The 22,715-nt window shown below is 43.6% G+C and overlaps 1 protein-coding gene across 1 annotated transcript in view; it reads left to right on the top strand.

Moving 5' to 3' along the window:
- Positions 1-17,665: 17,665 nt before the first annotated feature.
- Positions 17,666-22,715, top strand: part of Larp1 (La ribonucleoprotein 1, translational regulator) — an 84,338-nt gene continuing 79,288 nt past the window's right edge. The window contains exon 1 of the mRNA XM_027938771.2: positions 17,666-17,861. The gene's annotated coding sequence lies outside the window, so the exon portion shown is untranslated. The remainder of the gene's footprint in view (positions 17,862-22,715) is intronic.

Raw genomic sequence — 22,715 nt, 5'->3', positions numbered from 1 at the left:
AAGGTGGAGAACGGTAGCGGGGACTTCATCAGCTGGGTGGAGGTCTAGGGTTCTGAGGTCATGAAGAAAGGGTTTAAGAGCCACCAGAACCTGGAGAACAGGAAGAGCAGAGGGACGATTTGGAAGGAAGAAAAGAGAAGGCCTGAGGGTAGGGGGATTGCTTTCCATTTTCCTGAACACTCAAAATAGTTGCAAAGATCCCTGATAATATTGGGATCTAGAGTGCCAATAAGCAGCCATTTAGAGTCATTATCCAAAGGATATTGACGCAAGATCTGATTGCACAAGCAGATAAGTTTGGGGGGCTTTACGTTCAGGGTGAGAGAGAGAGACCTAGGTTAGCCAGGAGGCAGCCTAGGGGACAATGGGAGGGAGGAGCCACCCAGGGTGAGACGTAGGAGGTGAGTTTAGAGGTGGGGCGTCCCCCAGTCTCTAGTATCATCTACTTGAGAGGACAGTTAGCTCAGTGGGTAGTCACTACTGCTGGGTAAGTGTCGGGCAGGAGCTCAGAGAGGCACTTGGGTGGCCAGCAGGGACTACTAGGGGCAGAAGCTGTAGAGATTAACCCAAGTCCGAAAGGTCTCAGCAGGAACAACTCCCAATCACCCTTGGTGGTTTTTTTCTCAAAACCCAGGATTCAAATAAAAGACCACCTATAGGGGCTGGGGATGTGGCTCAAGCGGTAGCGTGCTCGCCTGGCATGCGTGTGGCCCGGGTTCGACCCTCAGCACCACATACAAACAAAGATGTTGTGTCCGCCAAATACTAAAAAATAAATATTAAAATTCTCTCTCTAAAAAAAAAAAAAAAACCCACCTATAGACTCAGTTGAGAATAGGGGTCAGCCTTAGCTATGAAAGCTGTGGCTGGGGGTGCACCAGACCGCACGGTAACCCTGGGAATGCTAGACATTCAACAGTAACTTCCTGGGATCCATAGGTCGTTTAGGGCGACCAACCAGAGACAGGGGTCTTATCTGGAATGTCTGGTGGTGGGTGCAGAGAGGGCATTCGGCAGAATGGAGGGCCTGGTCCCACGATGGAATCCTCATCGGGGTGGGGATGCTCAGTGACCCTTGAAGAGGGGAGCAGGCACACCAGGGAACCCGATCCTGGGTTTCAGCACCAAAAGAAAAGAAAAGTGAGAAAGTAAGAGACAGGCAAGCGAGAAATGAAGGACTGAGACCAGGCAGAGATCCACATGAGAGCTTATTTGTCAAAGCTGACAAATTAAGGCCATCTCTCCATAGAGAGGAGAGAGGCCCCGAGATGTTCGGGTGTTCAACTTTTGTAGGGTGGGGGTTTGCAGGTGTAGCTGTGGCACTATGGGATAGACTTGGGTGCTTGCATTAGAGCAGGGCGGGTGAGGAATAGCAAAGGATTGGCTTAGGTCAATGATACCATGGGGCTTTCCAGAGTCTAGGGGTCCTATCCCTCTGGGATTGACTTAGGGCTATGGTACCATGGGGTAGGTCACTAACGGGGGTGGGGGAATTCGGGTAAGAGGAAGTACAGAAAGCGAAACTTATCTCCTAAGATGGCTGTTAATATTTAAGATGGCTGCTCAGATGTTACATCAAGACTCTATAGGGACCATGTCTCAAAAATTTTAAAAAACATTTTTAAAGGGTGGTGATATAGTTCAGTGATAAAGTACCCCTGGTTTCACTCCCTAGCATATGTATGTATGTGTGTGTACACATATATATTATACAAATATACACACACACACACACACACACACACATATATATATATATATATATATATATATATATATATATATATATATATAAAATGTGTATATATTTTTAACATATATATTTAAGTTGACACAAGTAATCGTATATACTTATAGGGAAGAAATCTTTTTGAGGTGATGAATATGTTCTAAACTATGGCGATGGTTGCACAACTCTGTTAACATACTAAAAACTGAATTCATATTTTAAATAGTGCATGAATTACACAATCATAAATTTGGAGGGGGAAGGCAGAGTAAATATCTTACTCACCAATGAATCTTATAAGTGTAGCAAAGAAAATGATGTATAAATGAATGAATGAATCAACCAATGGGCAGCTTTTTCTCTGCAGTTGACAAAAACCTGTAGTATTTCCAAAGTCTAAAATGAATTCCCTTGATGTGCTTGCTTTGAGCTCCTAGGAACCCATTAGTGTACTAACAAGAAACCTGAGAATTCAATAAATAATTCCTGAGGTTGCCAGTCCTGCTCCGGAAGAAGAGAGAAACGCATGGATGATTTCTTCCGGAGACATATGTGGGATTGCAGGGTGAGAGGCAGCCAGGATGTTCTGTCTGGAAAAAGGCCCCTGGAGATCCCATCGTGGTCTGTTTCTACTTGGCAAACCTTGATCCATTTATGTGGGTTATCAAAATGTTTCTGCATTTCCCCCCCTTACCCTGGAGACTTAGAAGGATTTGGATAGTGAAACTTTCAGAATAAAAGGAACTCCTGAGATTCATGAAATAATTTCTTTGCATAGGACCCAAACATTTCAATAGATGTCAATCCCCTGGCAAGGAAGGAGTGCTTGTTCAAAATGTTGACACCTGGGCCTGGTCCCTGAAGGTTCAGATGCTGTAGGACTAGGTAAGGCCATGGGATCTGCATTTTAAATAAAGTACCTCCAGCAGAAAAAATGGGTTTATTTAGAGGTCTTGGAGACCCTTGAATGCAATTTGATGGTGTCCATACTGTGTTCTAGAATTGCTTAGGGCTCCTTGGAACACTTGGCTGCTGACTTGGAGGAGGGACAGAGGTGCAGATGGGTCTCCCTCAGCACACACCCGCTTCAGCTGCTCCATGTTTACTGTTTGCTACATTGTGAGATTGCACTGTATTGCTTAAAAACCACTAGTTGTGCCCTATCCTCCACATTTCTGTGGAGAAAGCCAGGCTCCAGAGGGGAAAACAGGTTTTCCCAGGGTGACAGTAACAACAGCACACGGATGGCAGAACAGGACTGACCCCAGGCCTCCTGTCCTCACCCAGGGCCCTTCCCAATAGGAAATGCCAGTGCAGAGAGCACCCATTCACTCCTCGGGTACTTCCCTCTCCACCTCCAGCAAACCCCACAGAGGACAGTCAGGCCTGGGCTGGAGGGAGGGGGACGAGGTACCTGTCTCTGGCACAAAATTGAGGAAGGTGCTGAGAAATTTTTTAAAAATCAAGATAAATAATATATTAAAAAAATCAAAACTAATGCAAAAAAGCCTGATGAAAAAATATCAAAACTTTAAACACAAGCATTGCTGGTTCTTGTTTTTCTTTTGCAACAAGCTCCACTATGGCTTCACCCAATGCTATTATCCATCCTGCCTTTATTTGAGATTTTGGTATTTGGTCGCCATGTGTTTTGATGTTGTTGTTTGGGTTTTACATTTTTTCCTTAAGGACTAACCAAAACTAATTTGGGTTTTACATTTTTTCCTTAAGGACTGTTATTTACCTACATTACTACCTCCCTCCGCTTAGGACTTGCCTTGCCTTGCCTTCTCTAATCTGGGCCCCTTTAAGCAGTTCTTTAGGCAGACACCTGAAAAGTGACTCATGGTCCTCTGAGAATCTTCTCAGATCCTATCACTATTTGACCCGTTTGCACGCTCTCCTGGTGTCATTTCCCGAGTGACCTGACGTGCAGAGGCGTTTGCCATCAGCAGTGGATTTTGTGTTGCTGACCCAGCAACCTTCTCCCTCCTTCTGGCGACGGTGGCCAACTTGGCTTGGGGAACACCACCTTCCAGCAGGGGGCTGATCTCAGTCCCCAGGGAGCGAGGCGGGTCTGTGACTCACCTCTGCCAATCAGAGCCTTTCAGCCCTCTCACAGTGATTGGTCCAGGAGCCATCATGTGACTCCATTACAGCCAATGAGACTCAATTCTGGGGGTTGGGTCTGAACTTTAAGAAACAGAAACTGAGCTTGAGGTGCAAACCACCTCCAGAGGCCTGATCCTTCTTGAGACTGCTTAGGAGGCAGCAGTGTTATTTTTTTTGTTTTGTTTTTGCTGTTGTTGTTGGTTTTTTGTTGTTGTTTGATTGTTTGTTTGTTTGTTTTTTAACCCCAGTGCTGGGGATCAAATCCAGGGCCTCAGGCATGCTAGCCAAGCCCACCACCACTGAACTATACCCCTGCCCCAAACAAACATTGAGCACTAGGTATTGCCGGGTTCCATGCTGAGCAGGAGGATACAACTGTGAACAATACTAGGGAACAGCCCCTGCCCTCAGTGAGCTGAGAGCCTTCTCAGGGAGGCACACATTAAGTAAATAATTGCACGGGTAATTATTTGATAAGCATAATAAGCACTGGGAAGCAAATGCTGAGGCTGTTATGGAGTGTGTAACATGGGCATCCAAGTCTGTTGACAGACTTGGTAGCTAATCCACTTTATTCACTTGACAGATGTTTTCTTGGTTGAACACTGAGTACTAAGCACTGTGTTAAGTTTGAGTGCTGGTCAGCACAGAGGGACAAGGCCCTGGTCCCATCCTTAAGGTATGCAAAGCATACAGTAAATACACAAACTGAGAGGTGGGAATGTAGCTCATTGGTGGAGTACTTGCCTAGCATGAAACCTTGGGTTTAATTCTTAGTACCACAAAAGACAAACACATGCACACACATACACATCTGATCAGCTTTATGTTCTATCCTCAAACAGGCCAACACTTGGTTCCATATAACAAAGAAGTGTTTCAATGAATTGAGCAGATACAGTTGTTTTTTAAGAGAGAAAAGAATTGGAGAAATCAGAATTAAAAAAAAAATAAAATAAAAGTGGGTTGATTATTTTGGGTTCTTTCCTGGTAATGTAGGGACATGGAAACAGAGCAGTGGTAAAATAACTGATTAGTTAACAACAAGTTATTTCAGGTTGCCTTTTTAAGGTAAGGTTAAAGCAGAGGATATTTCTTTATCATGGCAGTTAAAACTGGTCCTTCTGAGAAAGTTGGCTGTTATCTCCCTAATCTTGATTTCTCTGGAAGGTTAGATAGACAGCTTAGTTTTAGTTTGGTCTGGTTTCTTGGGTTCCAGTGCAAAAACCTGGTCCAAAAAAAATGGTTTCCTGTAATTTTTATTTAACAATATCAGCTGTGGAGTTTGGGGATCCTAGGGTATATACAAATTGCTCTCAAAAAGTTGTGATTATTTATATTACCACCAGCTGTGAGAGCTAAACTTATCCCATATCCTTCTCAAACTTTAGGTTTGTCCACTTTAAAATATTTTGTCAGTTGAATGAATGTGAAATGGAATAAATATATTTTAATTCTTCATAATTGAAAAATAGGTTTATAATTAGAATAGTATAATTGAAGGGAAGCCAAGGAACAAGAGATGGGTAAGCAAGAAATGAGATAGAGACCAGGCAGAGAAACACAAAAAAGTTTATTTTTCAGAACTGACAAATAAAGGCCATCTCTCTGTAGGAGAGAGAGGCAAAACAGGCTTGAGTTCTGGGACTTTTATGGGCGAGGCTCAGGAGTCAGAGCCAGGCAGGGCCTAATGCAGGTGGTTAAGGGTTGGGTTGGTAGTGGTGAGCCTTTCTCAGAAACACCCTTGGGTGGGAAAGCAAAACTTTTTCCTTAAAATGGCAGCTGTCACTTAAGATGGCCATCCAGATGCTAAGCAAGGACCGTATAATAATGAACTGCTATGTAGTTGTCATCCAATTCAACAATTACCAGCTTCTTACCAATTTTGCTCCCTTTATATCCTTTCCATCATTTTGAACCGAATACCATTTCCTTTGTAAGGAGTTTACTATGTATTTCTAAAAGATAAGGATCCTCCCACTTTTCAAGCTTAACCACAGTATATTATCAAACACTTTCAAAGGTCAAGAATAATTCTTTAATACTAGCAAATATTCAAATCAGAGTTCACATTTCTCCGATTACCCTAATCTTTCTTTTTTTCTCTTTGTAGTGGGGATTGAACCCAAGGGATTTTAACCACTGAGGCATATCCCCAGTCCTTTTTATTTTTATTTTGAGACATCATCTGGCTAAGTTGCTTAGGTCCTGGTTAGGTTGCTGAGGCTGGCTTTGAACTTACGATCCTTTTTTTGTTTTGTGTGTGTGTGTGTGTGTGTGTGTGTATGTGTGTATGTACTAGGGATTGAACCCAGAGGTACTTTATCACTTTTATTTTTTTATTTTAAGAGAAGGTCTCACTAAGTTTGTTAGGGCCTCTCTAAATTGCCAAGATTGCCCTGGAACTTGTGATCCTCAGGCCTCAGCCTCCCAAGCCCCTGGGATTTCAGGCTTGTGCCACAGTGCCTGGGTATCCTAATACTTTTTACACTTGTTTAAATGCGAATATACTTGCTTGGATTAGAATTGTGATTGGTTACTATTTCTTCATTTTCTTTTAATCCATTGATATCCTCCTCCATCTCTCTCTACCCCCAATGTCTTGAAATTTATTGGTTAAATATCGACAGATTTTCTTGTTAGTAATTCCCCAGCTTGGATTTTGCTTCATGCATCCCTGTGGGGTCATTTCATGTGTTCCTCAATGTCTGTGTTTCCTGTAAGGAGGCAAAGAGATCAAGAACAGGGTTGGCAAATTATGCTCTGTCTTCATTTTTTTTTTTTTTAATTTAAATAGGATTTTATTAGGATGTAGTTACATCCATTTGTTTAGCCTTTTTCTAGAGCTACATTTTTGTGGTCAAATATCAGAATTGAATTGTGACCAGATAAGCAGCAAGGTTTAAGGTCTTTATTACTTATCCCTAGAAGGTTTGTCGGCCTCTGCTCTAAAGGCTTGATCACATTCATGCAAGGTTTGGGGGTATGATTTCTTCCTATTTAATTGTGTCGATTCCATCAGAACGCTCATGTTGTCTGACTGTTGTTCTTTCAGTCATATCATCAGGTCAATTAATTCATGGTACAAAATGGTGATATCCTGAATTCCTCCTTCATTCCTTTTCCGTTTTCCTCCCTGGGATGCTATGTAGAGAGAAATTTCCTCTCATCTGTCTCTGAGGCTCAGTTCTACAGGAAAGACAGAACAAGTGCTTGATTGTTTCTCTTTAACAGTTTTCAAAATAATGAGTTGATTTGCTAACATCTGCCAAAGATTATTGCTGAGGTGTTTTACTTATTTAAATAATATCATTATGGGCCAGGTGCCCTGGAGCACACCTGTAATCCTAGTGGCTCAGGAGGCTGAGGAAGGGGGATCTCAAGTTCAAAGCCAGTCTCAGCAATGGTGAGGTGCTAAGCAACTCAGTGAGACCCTGTCTCTAAATCAAATATAAAATAGGGCTGAGGATGTGGTTCAGTGATTGAGTGTCCCTGAATTCAGTACCCAGTTGTGCCCCCCGAAAAAAATCATTTGATGTTTATCAATCCTCTGCAATTATTTTCATTATGGAGCCTCCATTTTTTTTTACTTTGATCAAGGATAGTGTCTTCCAGTTTCTTTGACAAGACTTCCTTGATTTGTGATGCTAGAAATTAGCCTCAGTACATATTGTACATTTTATGCCCAGAATCGGCTCTTTATCTTTTCAAGGATGCCATTTCCTTTCAGTGAAAAATAGTATTTAGAAACCATAGTCTAGGCACTAGTGGTGCTCACTGTTCACTAAAGGTCTGGCCATTGTTTTTAACCTAAAAACAGTTGACAGAATGAGAAAATGTAGTTAACTAGTTTATTTTCAGATCAGATACATCAAAAATGCATACTGAAACTTAGGAATTTTTTGAAACAAATCCAGAATCCTGGGCAGGGGATATAGCTCGTGATGGAGTGCTTCCCTAGCACACAGGAGGAGGGTTCGATCCCCAGCATCTTCAAAAAGAAGAAATAGAAAAGAAGATCCAGAATTATGGGTTTTTATGTAACCCCTTCTGTCTTTCATCTGCATCTCCTTCCTGGCCCTCGGCAACGCCAACATGATTCTCTTGCTTTGTGTCACACTACTGTCAAGCAGTCTCAATAATGTCAAAGTCACCAATAACTGTGGGATGGTTAAATACAGTCAGACTCTTTTGAAAAATCAGAATAGGACCTTCTGCAAATGAAGGTGGAAAGGAACCCAGTAGGAAGGGTCTGTGCTGACCCACGTCACTCCCTGGCAGTTTGCATTACCGCTGGAACTTTTCATTCTAAATTCCGATGGTCAGGACTTTGTTCTTCAGTGTGATAGACTTTTAAAGTTAGAGTCCTTGCAGTCTGGGAGTTTCCACATGTCTACAGAGTGGAAGAGGTACAAGGTTATAGCAGTGGAGGCCATCAGAATGACAGGCTGGTGACCCAAGCCAACTCTAGGCTTCTGTTTCCCCCCCTGATATACATCAGGATAAAGAAAGGAAGGAGAGAATCTTGCACAAGTTAAGTCACCTCTCTGAATCATTTCCTTTTTTTTTTTTTTTTAAGTTGTTGATGGGCCTTTATTTTATTTATTTATTTATTTATTTATATGAGGTGCTGAGAATCGAACCCAGGAAGTCACACACGCTAGGAAAGCTCTCTACCAGCTCTCTACAAGCTCTCTACCCCCGGACCTCTCATTTCCTTTGTTGTTGTTGTTGTTGTTTTTGGTACCAAGGATTGAATTCAGGTGTACTCAATCACTGAACCACATCCCCAGCCCTATTTTGTATTTTATTTAGAGACAGGGTCTCACTGAGTTGCATAGCACCTCACTTTTGCTGAGGCTTGCTGGGAGCCATTAGCCAAGTAGGTATGACAATTTCCTTGCCAGCGTACCCCATGTTGCTGACATGTTGCAGCGACATTGAATGTAGGTGACCTTGCTCAAGGACCAAGGCAGATTAGGGTGTTCCCGGTTTTAAGATAATCCTGTTTAGGGCGTTCCCAGTTTAGGTTCCAGGTTTAAGGTTTAAGATTATTCCTGCTGGGAATAGGGCGTATCCTGCTGCCTGAGTTCCCCTTGAGTTCTCACGGGATTCAGACAGTATATTTTGGAGATAGAAGCCCAGTGGGAGTGGAGTTGGGCAGAGAACGTGGATTTGGGGAGAGAACGTGGATTTCCCCAGAACGTGATTGTAGACGGCTGGTGTGAGTTCGGGAATAAAGAGTTGCTGTTTGAATCTACAAGCTGTGTGGTGGCTCGTGATTGTGTGCCCAGCCAGACTGCGGCATTTGTGCCCAGCCAGACTGTGGCATTTGGTGGCCCGTACGGGGAACTTCTGAAGCTTAGAGGTAAGTGAAATTTCTCACCCTTGAGGAAGAGAGAAAGAATGGGTCACCAATTCAAAAAACAATGTGTTATTGTTTTGATTTATTTTGTTTTTATTTCAAGTTGCCTGTCCCTAGAAATTTCTCAGGCAAACTGGAAAAAATGGTTGACTAAAGGTTTGAAGTTTGTCGGCCCTGAGGAAGAGAAAATTGATACAATGATTTTTTATTCCGTTTTTGTTTCATTCAATTTCGGCTTTGTTTTGTGCTATCTTATTGGGTTGCGTTATCTTTATAATAGATTAGAAATTAGTAAAAAACAAACCGAAAAGATGTTAAGTAAATTGTTAGAGGTTCAGACCATGGAGAAAGACATTTTAGATCAAGCAAAAGAGAAGGTCTCTCGAGCTACTCAGACAGAGGAAGAAAATTTAAAGGAAAAGGGGTTGTTAGGAAAAAGGCCACAACAGGAGGCTGTTACTAACTCCGTTTTATCACAAGAGGGCGTAATTCAACCAACAGCCCCACCGATGGAGACAGCTGAGTGGCCCTCAAACCCCGTAGTTGATAAATGGGATCCTGAGACAGGACCTCAAAGATTAGCATGCCCTGTACTTGAACAGGCTGGAGGGCAGCGAATTCACCGTGCATTAGATTTTAAAACAGTGAAGCAGTTAAAGGAGGCTGTAACAACCTATGGTCCCCAAGCTCCCTTCACGGTAAGCATGGTTGAGTCCATTACTAACTTGGACATGACGCCAGCAGATTGGGCTAGCATGTGTAAATCTGTACTAAATGGAGGACAATATTTGTTATGGAAGGTTGCCAATGAGGAATTTTGCACGGAGACAGCTAGGCGAAATGCAGCAGCCGGTTACCCTCAAAGAAATCTAGATATGTTGTTAGGAAAAGGACCTTATGAGGGTCAACGGCAACAAATTGAATATGATCCTGCTATATATGCACAAATTGCTGCAGACGCAGTTAGGGCATGGAAGACTTTACAAGGACATGGAGATTTACAAGGTCAGCTATCTAAGGTAATACAGAGAGCTAATGAACCTTACGCTGACTTTGTAGATAGGCTAATTCAAACGGCTGCCAAAATTTTTGGGGATACAGAACAAGCAATGCCATTAATAAAACAACTGGCTTATGACCAAGCAAATCGTTGCTGCAGAGAGGTTATTAGACCATGGAGACATGAAGATTTAAACACATATATTAAATTATGTAGAGATATTAATGAACAAGGGCAAGTCTTGGCAGCTGCAGTACAACAGGCTTTAGATGCCAGGCCAAAAACATGCTATGATTGTGAACAAACAGGACATTTTAAAAGGAATTGCCCCATAGGAGGAGGGTTTAACAAAAGTAGGTATCAAAGGAATAGAATACCGGGTATTTGCCCACGATGCCGTAGAGGGAGACATTGGGCTAATGAATGCCGTTCTCAAACCACCATAGAAGGTACTCCCTTATCAAAAAACGGACAAAGACCAGGTATTTATCCAAGATATCGTGGAGAAAGGCATCAGGCTCCATTGCCAAAAAACGGACAGGGGGGCCCAATGCTCCGGGGCCCACAACCACAAATATACGGGGCAGTGGAGGATCCCAGCAACACCATCAGGGTAGTGCCCAGGACACATTGTCCGTTAAATCCCTCATCAGACAAACCCGAGGGAGCGCAGGGTTGGACATCTGCGCCTCTGCCAGAGCAGTATTAACTCCAGAGATGGGAGTTCAAATCATTCCCACAGGAGTAAAAGGACCTCTTCCCCAAGGAACAGTAGGCTTATTACTGGGACGTAGTTCATCTACATTAAAAGGACTTATGATAAGTCCTGGGGTAATTGATCCCGATTATGTAGGTGAAATAAAAATTATAGCTAGTTCTCCAAGAGGTATATCAGTAATTTCACCTGGAGATAGAATAGCACAGTTGTTAATAATACCCAGCCTACATAATAAATTTCCTAGTCATAGTGTAGAAAGAGGTTCCAGGGGATTAGGCTCCACAGGTGTAGATTGGGCTATGTTGTCTTTAAATTTAGATTCTCGCCCAATGCTAAAACTAAATATTCAAGGTCATGAGTTTAATGGACTACTGGACACAGGAGCTGACCTTAGCATTATCTCTCGTCAAGAATGGCCAAAACATTGGCCATTACAACAAGCCACTCAAACGCTTCGAGGCCTAGGAGTGGCGACTAATCCCCATAGAAGTTCTATGATATTAGATTGGAAGGATCCTGAAGGATGTGAAGGAACTATACAGCCATATGTATTGGATCATCTTCCTATAAATTTATGGGGACGAGATGTCCTAGATCAATTAGGTTTGACGTTAACAAATAACATCAATCCTAATGTGCCCACTACTAGGGCTAGACAAGGCTTTAGGAAAGAAAAAAGATTAGGAAAACAAGGGCAAGGTATAGCAGCACCAGTACAAATAGATCAAGGAACAGACAGACATGGGTTGGATTTTCAGAAAGGGCCACTGAGACAATCAAAATTACTTGGAAATCAGAAAGACCAGTGTGGGTTCCTCAGTGGCCCCTGACTAAAGAAAAGACACAAGTAGCCCATGATCTGGTCAAACAACAATTAGCGGAAGGACATATACAACCTTCCATATCTCCCCATAATACTCCCATTTTTGTCATCAAAAAGAAATCTGGTAAATGGAGATTATTGCAAGATTTAAGAGCCATTAATAATGAGATGGTTATTATGGGACCTGCTCAATCAGGGATTCCTCAATTGTCTGCTTTGCCAAAAACCTGGCATGTTTTAGCTATAGATATTAAAGATTGTTTTTTTTCAATTCCAATTCATCCCAAGGATAGTCCACGTTTTGCATTTACTATCCCTGCATTAAATCATGAAGGTCCTGATCAGAGATATGAATGGAAAGTACTCCCTCAAGGGATGGCTAACAGTCCAACTATGTGTCAAATATATGTTAACAAAGCAATCCAGCCACTTAGAAATCAAAATCCTGAACTACAAATATTTCACTATATGGATGATGTATTATTGGCACATAAAGATAAAAACATATTGCTGGAATGTTATGCCACACTTACAAACTTATTAAAAAATTATAATCTAGAGATAGCAATAGATAAAGTACAATTAAATTTTCCAATTAATTATTTAGGAGTTCTATTATCCTCAACCATGGTCCGTCCACCAAAAATTCAAATACGAGTAGATCAACTCAAATCACTTAACGACTTTCAAAAGTTATTGGGAGACATAAATTGGATAAGGCCTTATCTAGGTATACCAACAGGAGAATTGGGACCTTTATTTGATATTCTAAAAGGTCCATCAGATCCAAATTCACCCCGCATGTTAACTCCTAAAGCAAGAAAGGCATTAAAAATTATTGAAACATATATGGAAAATATGCATTTGGATAGAATTGATATACGTTTGCCTTTATTATTTATTGTACTACCAACAAAAAATATCCCTACAGGAGTATTTTGGCAAGTAGGTCCATTATTATGGATACATTTATCTTATTCTCCTAACACTATTCTTACTAGGTATCCTGAGGCTGTAGGACAATTAATACTCAAAGGAATAAAAGCAGCGAAGGGAGTGTTTGGAATTTCTCCCAATAAAATTATTACTCCATATACTATGGATCAAATTGATGAGTTAGCTAATGAGTTAAATACTTGGGCAATAATCATGTGTAAATCTAATGTTACATTTGATAATCATTTACCATCTAATCCTTTGTTGTCTTTTTGGTCTAAACATCCTGTAGTTTTTCCTAAAATGACAAGAAAAACACCTATCATGAATGCTCCAAATATTTTCACTGATGGGTCAAATAATGGTACAGCAGCAGTAGTTACCCCTGATCAAACTTTTACATTTTTAGTACCCAAACAATCAGCTCAAAAGGTAGAGCTTAATGCAGTTTTACAAGCTTTTTTGATGTTTAAAGATTCTGTATTTAATTTATTTTCTGATAGTCAGTATGTAGTTAATGCTATAGTATCTCTTGAAGATGCTGGTAGGATTTCCCCTTCTTCTACTGTTTTCTCTTTGTTTTCCACTATACAAAGTCTAATCTGGGACAGAAAAGATCCATTCTTCATAGGACATATTAGGGCACATACAGGATTGCCTGGAGCCCTTAGTTTAGGCAATGATTTAGCAGATAAAACTACACATGACATACATATTTTCTCTACATTTGAAGAAGCTACAAATTTTCATAAAAGGTTTCATGTTAATGCTAATACTTTACAAAAGCGTTTTAAAATAACTAAGGAACAAGCCAGACATATAATAAAACAATGTCAAAATTGTGTGACATTTTTACCACAAGTTAATCTTGGAGTCAATCCTAGAGGATTGATACCTAACCATATTTGGCAGATGGACGTCACACACTTGCCAGAATTTGGAAAATTAAAATATTTACACGTTACAGTTGATACTTCTTCTGGATTTTTGATGGGCTCCCTTCATGCCGGAGAAAAAACTAAAGATGTTATAGCTCATTGCTTACAAAATTTTGCCACTGTGGGCGTTCCTAAACAGTTAAAAACCGATAATGGTCCTGGCTATACCTCTACCTCTTTTAAACAATTTTGCTCATCATTTGGTATTACTCATATAACAGGAATCCCATACAATCCACAGGGACAAGGCATAGTTGAAAGAGCTCATCAAACTATTAAAACATACTTATTAAAGCAAAAAGAGGGAATTGGAAAGGGGTATATATCCCCCAAAGATAAACTTAAAATAACGCTTTTTACTCTAAACTTTTTAAATTTGGATTCATCAGGACTTAGTGCTGCGGAAAGGCATATGTATCCAAAAAATGTACATAAGCCTAAAGTACTTTGGAAAGATATTCTAACAGGACAATGGAAAGGTCCTGACCCAGTGATTGTCTGGAGTCGGGGGTCTGTTTGTGTTTTTCCACAGGGAGAACAGCAGCCCATTTGGATTCCAGAAAGATTAACTAAAACAGTCTCTACAGATTGAAAAGAAGATGATTTGACTCAAATCCATAACAGCTGATATCCAGAACTCCAGCTTGGCCATTCTTACATCTGCGACAGTGATTAACCAGGATGCTTTTTTCAATAGCTATTTTATTATTGCATTTTTCCACATCATAAGGTTCTATTTTTATTTTTTGAGCTCATACAAACCTAGGTTAATGTTTTTCTGATCAGTTTTATTTTTTGACTGTGGAGTTTTTAAACATTGCAATGGAGATTTCACCTAGGTAAAGCTACAAGGCCTTTACTATTTTCTTATGTGTTGTACGTTTATGTACACTCTTGTGTTTTGTGTTGTATGTCTGTATGTGCGTATGTCCATATTTCTTATATGAGGAGCGCTCATGAAAAAATGGATCCGAATTATTATTATTTTTTTTATTCACGTGATTTAAATGGTTTAATTTAAATTAGGTAAACAGCTGTTAAGGATTGTTTTTAAAGGCGGTTAACAGATCTGTTTGTTTACTAGTTTAAATTAGGTAAAAGGCTGTTAAGGATTGTTTTTAAAGTAGGTTAACAGATCTGTTTGTTTACTTTCACCTTTCCTTTTCATTATATTTAATAATTCTTTTCAGGATAATGTCTCTTTAGCATCATTGCCAGAATTCCTATCTCCATCCCAGTGCCGGTGAAGAACTCAACAAGTAATGCTCAATCAAAGAGTCAACTTACTTTGGGAGGAAACTTACTTTGGGAGGAAATGGACATATTGATAGATTCCTCCGCTTTGAACTGCTTGCAGAACTTGCCTGGACTATGTAACTATCGTTTGGTGCAGCGAATTGTGGTAATGCTGGCATATCTTTGCTGATGGTGTCACTAGTGATGCAATTTTTATTTCCTTGCCAGCGCACCCCATGTTAATTGTGGTAGTGCTGACATATCTTTGCTGATGGTGTCACCAGTGATGCAATTTTTTCCCAAGGAGCCGTCAATTGGCTTGGTGTCGTGGCATTTCTGTATCCTCCTCCCTTCTGCTAGTGATGGTCTAAAATTTGGGGGCCAATGGCTTATGCTGGACCGGTAGTCAGTGACGGGTATGATCCAATTGCAGTGGTATCAACCTAAGACAGGAGGCTGACGCCTAAAGGTCAGTTTTCCGATGACGGGTAAGAACCATATGTTGAATTGGACAACCTACCAGGCACGGTCCATAAGCCACATTAACCTCACTCCCCCACTGGCACCAAGGCCAAATTTGGGGGCCAAACAGAGGTGAGGCAAAGAACCTCACCCCCCCACTGGTGCATAGACCTATCCACAAGTATGGCTGTATGCTGGACCGGTAGTCAGTGACGGGTATGATTCAATTGCAGTGGTATCAACCTAAGACAGGAGGCTGACGCCTAAAGGTCAGTTTTCCGATGACGGGTAAGAACCATATGTTGAATTGGACAACCTACCAGGCACGGTCCTTAAGCCACATTGCTTGTTGTTTAATTAATCAGAAGGGGGGAGATGCTGGGAGCCATTAGCCAAGTAGGTATGACAATTTCCTTGCCAGCGTACCCCATGTTGCTGACATGTTGCAGCGACATTGAATGTAGGTGACCTTGCTCAAGGACCAAGGCAGATTAGGGTGTTCCCGGTTTTAAGATAATCCTGTTTAGGGCGTTCCCAGTTTAGGTTCCAGGTTTAAGGTTTAAGATTATTCCTGCTGGGAATAGGGCGTATCCTGCTGCCTGAGTTCCCCTTGAGTTCTCACGGGATTCAGACAGTATATTTTGGAGATAGAAGCCCAGTGGGAGTGGAGTTGGGCAGAGAACGTGGATTTGGGGAGAGAACGTGGATTTCCCCAGAACGTGATTGTAGACGGCTGGTGTGAGTTCGGGAATAAAGAGTTGCTGTTTGAATCTACAAGCTGTGTGGTGGCTCGTGATTGTGTGCCCAGCCAGACTGCGGCATTTGTGCCCAGCCAGACTGTGGCAGAGGCTGACTATGAACTCCGGATCCTCCTGTCTCAGAACTCTGGATCCTCCTGTCTCAGAACTCTGGATCCTCCTGTCTCAGCCTCCGGAGCCACTAGGATTATAAGAGAGTGCCACTGGCTTTGAGTCATTTCGTTTTACATTAAAAAAGGGAGCACAGGAATTGGATTATATTGCCCAAAGCAGCTTTTTTTCTATTCTCCAAACACATCTGCCCCAGGGCCTTTGCAATTGTGGTTTACTAGGCCTGGAATTCTCTTGCTCTGGCTCTTTCATCATTCAAGTCTTGAGTTTAATATTACTTCCTTAGAGAAGGCCTCCCTGACCACATAATCAGAATATTCCCTTATTACATCAGTCTTTTTTTTGGCAGTGCTGGGGGTGGAAGCCATGGCCACATGCATACTAGGCAAGCATGTTAGCACCAAGCTACATCCCCAGCCCTATTCTTCATGGTGGTATTACCTATCTAATCCATTTGACTTGTTTTTATTTATATCCCTTCTTTTCAGAATGTCAATTTGGCAAGAGTAGGGTCCTTGACTTTCTTTTTCTCTGATGTAATCCCAAGAACTAAAACAGTGGCTGGTGCCTAATGACTGCTGAATAGCAATGGCTGTTGAATGAATGCATGCCTAAATGAGCGAATGACAAAGTCATCTCCAAAATCCTCTTTAGTTTAAGGATATGCCAAGGATATGCTCTTAATATAGTGAGTGCAGACTCACAGACATGACAGTTCAAAGTTACAGGTGAGAAAATTGAGGCAGCCAGTGACTGCCCAGATCCTCTCTGTGGGTTTTTTGCTGTTTTGTTTTGTTTGGTGCCAAGGATTGAACCCAGGGGCGCTTAACACTGAGACACATCCCAGCCCTTTTAAAATATTTTATTTAGAGACAGGGTCTGCACCGAGTTGCTTTGGGCCTCGCTAAATAGTCGAGGCTGACTTTGAACCCACGATTCTCTTGCCTCAGCCTCCTGAGCTGCTGGGATTACAGGCATGCACCACCACGCCCAGCTCCTCACTGTGCTCGCATCCTGCACTCCACCGTCCACTTGCTTCCAAGAGCTGTGGGAACTAGACGAGTCCCTTCCCCCTCGGGGGACTCTAGTTTGCCATCAAAAGAGAAGACAGCCAAATAGCTCTGGTCTAGGGTTACCGTGAGATCAGGCGAGCTGACCAGTTCCAAGCACCTACAGAGGGCTAGCGGGTTCTACACCCCAGGTCCTTCCCTGGGGAGCTGAGGGGGCGGGGTGCGGAAGGAGCCCAGCCCCGGGGCTGGGGGAGGGGGCGGGGCCAGCTGGTTGTTTACTCACCTGGGTCCCTGCTCTGCCCCTGGCCAGCTCAGGTTGGGGCGGGGGGAGGTGCTCAGCCAATGAGCTGCAGCAGCTCTCTTAAAGGCACCCTGCAGAGCAGCTGGAGGAAAACCAGCTTGGTAACCCGAGAGCCCCTGGGCCAGGAGGCAGCTGGGCGGTCTGGACAGTAGCTAAGCCCTCTGTGGCCACACTGCGACCCCCACGGCCTGGTCACTCCCGTCCTGAAAGATACTTTCTTCAGGGAGCTCTCCCACGTCTAGCTGCCCTGGCAGACTCCCAGGGAGGAAAGACAGCATGGCCTTGGCAGCTGCCCCCAGGAAGGCGCCCACAGGTGACAGGAAGAAGCCATTTCCCCATCCTGACCCGGTTCAGCAACCCTGGTGAGTCCGGACCCTCTGGGCTTCTTGAACCTGGTGGTGGCGGGGTGTGGTGGAAAGATGCCTTCCCTGAGGGGGAGAAACCTTGGCTGCTGCTTCTGGCCCTGCTGTGTGACCTTGATCCAGTCACTCCAGTTCTCTGAGCCTTTGGGTTTTCCCATCGGGGATAACGAGGAGCTCGAATTCCTACGTCCGCTTTCCTTTTAAAGAGTTTTCTCCTGTCACACCCCCTGTTTTGAATGGTGTTTGCCTGCCAAGTCGTACCTGTTGCATAATAGAGCCGTTAATTGATTTTCCCCTTCTCGGTTCACTGTGGCCCTCTGGTAGCCAATCAGTGTTCTCTGGTCAGCGAGATCAAACCGCTGAGCTGATGCAAGTTTAGCCCAAAGCAGAGAAATGTGGTGTTTTTAGTGCGTCTGTGAGATCTTATCGGGAGTCAGTATTTGGTTTGCATTTGACCTTCCGAAATCTGAGAAATAGAGCACTTGTGAGTAATGCTCAGAGAATGGGGACCCCAGATGGGAAACCCCTATATGTTGCCTTCTCAGGGTTTGGGGGACCACAGGCAGAAATACTGCCTTCCCACCCCAAGCTCCGCTTTAGTCTCCACGATGCTGCCTCAAGAGGAAGATGTTTTTTTGTTTATTTTGTTTTCTTGTTTTGGGTAAATGGGTGACCTTGATCAAGTCGACCTCTGAGCCACATCCTCAGCTCTATTTGTATCTTATTTAGAGACAGGGTCTCACTGAGCTGCTTAGAGCCTTGCTGTTGCTGAGGCTGGCTTTGATCCTCCTGCCTCAGCCTCCTCTGTGGCTGGGATTTCAGGCACGTGCACCACCGGGCAGGAGATCAGTTGTTAAAGTGAAATCCTTGAACTTTTAAACTTGCTATGTGTAACTGAACTGTTCCCACGCTGGGTTCACCCCAGCCCTGCAGGAGGCTGGGCATTCCTGGATGGGGGAACTGAAGGCTCCCTCCGGCTTCTGCTAGAGTGTGGCCCTGAGGATACAGGAACAGGTAGACGTGCGTGTGCTGCCTGCAGACCAGGGATACGAGGGAGGCTCCCCCGGGCTGGGAATCGGGATTCAGGGCTGCGGTCTGGAGCTCTTGGACCTCAAGCAGGTTGCCCAACCTCTCTGCGATATGAGAATTGTAATCTTGGCAATGATCTTTGTGATAATAATTATTATCTGTAATAATTACTAATAATTACATGATAAAAAATTCGTCTGATGACCATGGAACTGTGGCTTGGCTGCTCGTTGTTTAAATCCTTGCTTTTTTTTTTTTTTATTCCATTTATAGTTTTTTTTTTTTTGGTATCAGAGATTGAACTCAAGTGCACTCACCACTGAGCCACATCCGCGGCCCTATTTTGTATTTTATTTAGAGACAGGGTCTCACTGAGTTGCTTAGGACCTCACAGTTGCTGAAGCTGGCTTTGAACTCTGAATCCTCCCCCCTTAGCCTCCGTAGGACCCAGCTCTATAGGTACTTTAATTTTTTTTTTTTTTTTTAGTTATAGATGGGCTCAACATCTTTATTTATTTTTATGTGGTGCTGAGGACTGAACCCCGTGCCTCACACGTGTGAGGCAGGCGCTCTACCACTGAGCTAGTGCCCCAGCCCCCTCTATAGGTGCTTTTAAAATGTAAAACTGTGGGGCTGGGGTTGTGGCCCAGTGGTAGAGCGCTCCCCTAGCATGCATGGGGCACTGGGTTCGATCCTTAGCACCACATAAAAATAAAGATATTGTGTCCACCTAAAACTAAAAAATAAATTTAAAAAAATGTATGAACAAAAAGAATGGGAAAGGTAGCTCCCCAAGTCATGGTACGTTCCCATGAGTATTGGGACAGACACCGGGTGCCTGCAGATGGCCTTGGTGTTGGAGGCAGTGCAGTTCAGAGGTTAGAACAGGCCCTTTGAGTCGGATGCTCTCAGGTTCAGGGAGACCTGCTGGTGAACTTGGGTGTGAGTCATTCTCCTCAAAGCCCCTTCTCCTCAGTCACTTGAGCTGACTGCCTGCCTGTCCTCCCCTGCATTGCGGGGAGTTCTGGATTATGGCAGCTCCTTCCCTCTCAGGGAAGGCGATGGGGAATGGGATGGCGATGGGGAATGGGATGGCGTGAAAGCCAGAATGGTGCCCAGGAACAGGGAACCTAATAATTATTATCTGTAATAATTACTAATTTTGGGGGCACACCATGTGTTTGAGTATTGTGTATGTGGACACACATGTGCACATGATCACACGAAATTTAAAAATCCTCAGACCCCTGAAGGGTCGTGTTAGCCCGTCCCCTGCTCTGAGACTAGCCTCTTTTCTAACTCACACTGGAAAATTGCAGCTGCACCCCAGGGAAGGCACCTAAACAATTTTCCTTAGTAACCAGCCTTGGCATCTCAAGACCCTCCCAGGGGTATGCAGAGTGTGTGTGAGTGCCTCGAGCACCTGCGTGACAGTTCCAGGTACACCGAGTACCCAAACCTTGGAGGAAAATAGGTTTGAGCTGGATGGACTGAGTGCAGTGGGGGCTGGGTTTTCTCCCATCACTGAGGCATAAAGGCACCTACAGGAGCAGCTATGTCAGGAAGCTCTTACTGTGTGCTAACAGTTGTGCTGAGTGTGTGAAGCTCATCGTAGCATTTAATCCTCACAGTGGCCAGTGCATTATTCCATTTGACAGGTGAGAGCACTGAGGCTCAGAGCTACAGATCTTGAAACTGGGGGTGGGACTCAGTGGTAGAGTGCATGCTCAGCACGTCCGAGGCCCTGGGTTCCACCTCCAGCACCAAAGAGGAAATAAAGAAAAGCTACCGATTTTAAACAAGCTCATGCAGACAACAGATGGCTGATGGGCAACTCAGATCTTTGTCTATCTAAATCCATGGCCAGGGCTCTTTTCCATTCCACCAGAAGTTGTAAATCGAGCTAAATACTGCAGTCCTCAGGTATGTTTTGTCCAACCTATAGAATTTTTTTTTTTTGATTGTTGCTTGTCTTTAATATTTTAAGATTTTTAAATGCCAGTGTTCAAATATGGAATTATTTAATATAAAAACCTAGTTTCTAACTTCTTTTAAAGTCAGAAATAAAAGTTGGGTCTCTAATAATGTAAAACTGTATGAACAAAAAGAATGGGAAAGGTAGCTCCCCAAGTCATTAAATAATAGGGCTGGGGATGTGGCTCAGTGATCGAGTGCCCCTGAGTTCAATCCCTGGCACCAAAATAAATAAATAAATAAGTAGGGCTGGAGATGCAACTCAATGGTAGAGTGCTTGCCTATCATGTGTGAGGCCCTGGGTTCCATTCCCTAGTACCTTAAAACAAACAAAAAAATAACCAGAAGGAAGACCTGGCCCTCTAGTCTGTATTCTCATATGCCAACGATCAACTGGAACTGGTTGTTAGTTGCTTCTGTAAATAGAACCTTCGATCTCTAGTTTGCCATAGTCCCTACCACTCCCTATAACCACCTAGTCCACATTTTCATGTGTGATACCAGCCTGACCCCACCGGCCTGTGGTCATTCAACCTCTACATGGCACTCTAACACCTGCCATCCCCCCCAACCCCCACTGGCCCTAGTCCTAATGCTGGCTTGAACTAGCTGTGACAGGAAGTAAGTAACAATGGCACCTATCTGGCCTTCAGTTGTAACTTGGGCTAGCTATGCTCTGAAATAACTCCAAAAGTGTCTTTTTTTGCATGGCTTACAGAGAAGTCCCAAGTTCCCGTCACATCCTATATCTTGGCCATCTGACTGTGTGTGATCTGAGTCTGTGTAAATAATACCAGGAGTGTTGCTATCCTTTGCATTGCACACTGGATGGTCCTTGTGACACAGGACACCTGGGAACAAGTAGGGCCTGGTGGCACCAATTCTGGGAGGATTCCAATTCCCAACCCTTTGATCAAAGACTTCCATCTGCCTCCTGTCATCTGTTGCAAGAGGCCCGGTGGAACGGGGAGGATTTGGAGTGTCCTATACTGACACTGCTTTTGCTGTAGGGTACACGAGAGAGAATATATAGCCCAGCTGAGAACATTCTCCCTTAGCTACACACGTACACACACCTGCACCTGCCTATGGGTCAGAGATAGTCTTCCTCATGGGGCTTCACATCTACCCAGGATCTTACTGGGGCTTCTGAGATCAGATCGTTAGAGTCCCAGAGTATGGGAGATGGAAATGTGGGTGATGCCTCGGACATAGATCACCTAAAACAGCAAGAGCAAATGGGTTTCACTTGCTGTTTTCCATCTGTCAGTATGTGGAAAAGGTGCCTGAAGCTCCCCATGGGCATCAGACCCCCAGATCTATCAGCAGTGCCTGCTATGGACCTGGCAAGGGGGGGGAGAGCAGCACTAATGCCAGAAATCCGCAATCCTGGCACCCGCCAACCTCCTCCTCGTTAAACAGATGAGAAAACTGGTCTGGGAAGGGGAGACAACTGGTTCAGAGTCCTGCCGCGAGGCAGAGGCAGAGGCAGATCCAGGAGCAGGGCCTCTCTTGACCTTGACACCCTCATTAGATCTGCTGTGTTTGCTCTGAGAAGAAAATGGACGAGGAAGGGAAATGACCAAAGCAAAACTGGGCCCTAGGAGTCCTGGGGAGCCTGGCAGAGGTGGAAGCTAAGGAATTCGGTTCTGTGCCACTAGACTGAGCCCTGCCAGCCTGGCCCGTTGGCTTCTGCTCCACTTCTCAGAGTCCCTTTGCTCCTGCCCCAGTTTCTTGTTTCATTTTCCTTGGGCAGAGAGTGCACATCTGAGCAGAGGGGCCTCCAGGGACCCTAGGCCCTACATACCCTCTTTGGCAGCCTTCAGTAAGCTCCAAGTCCTAATGCAGGGG

Source organism: Marmota flaviventris, chromosome 5 (assembly GCF_047511675.1).
Source record: "Marmota flaviventris isolate mMarFla1 chromosome 5, mMarFla1.hap1, whole genome shotgun sequence".
In the NCBI taxonomy this organism is placed as follows: domain Eukaryota; kingdom Metazoa; phylum Chordata; class Mammalia; order Rodentia; family Sciuridae; genus Marmota; species Marmota flaviventris.
The sequence above is the reverse complement of the archived record's forward strand: the minus strand, read 5'-3'. Positions and strand labels throughout refer to the sequence as shown.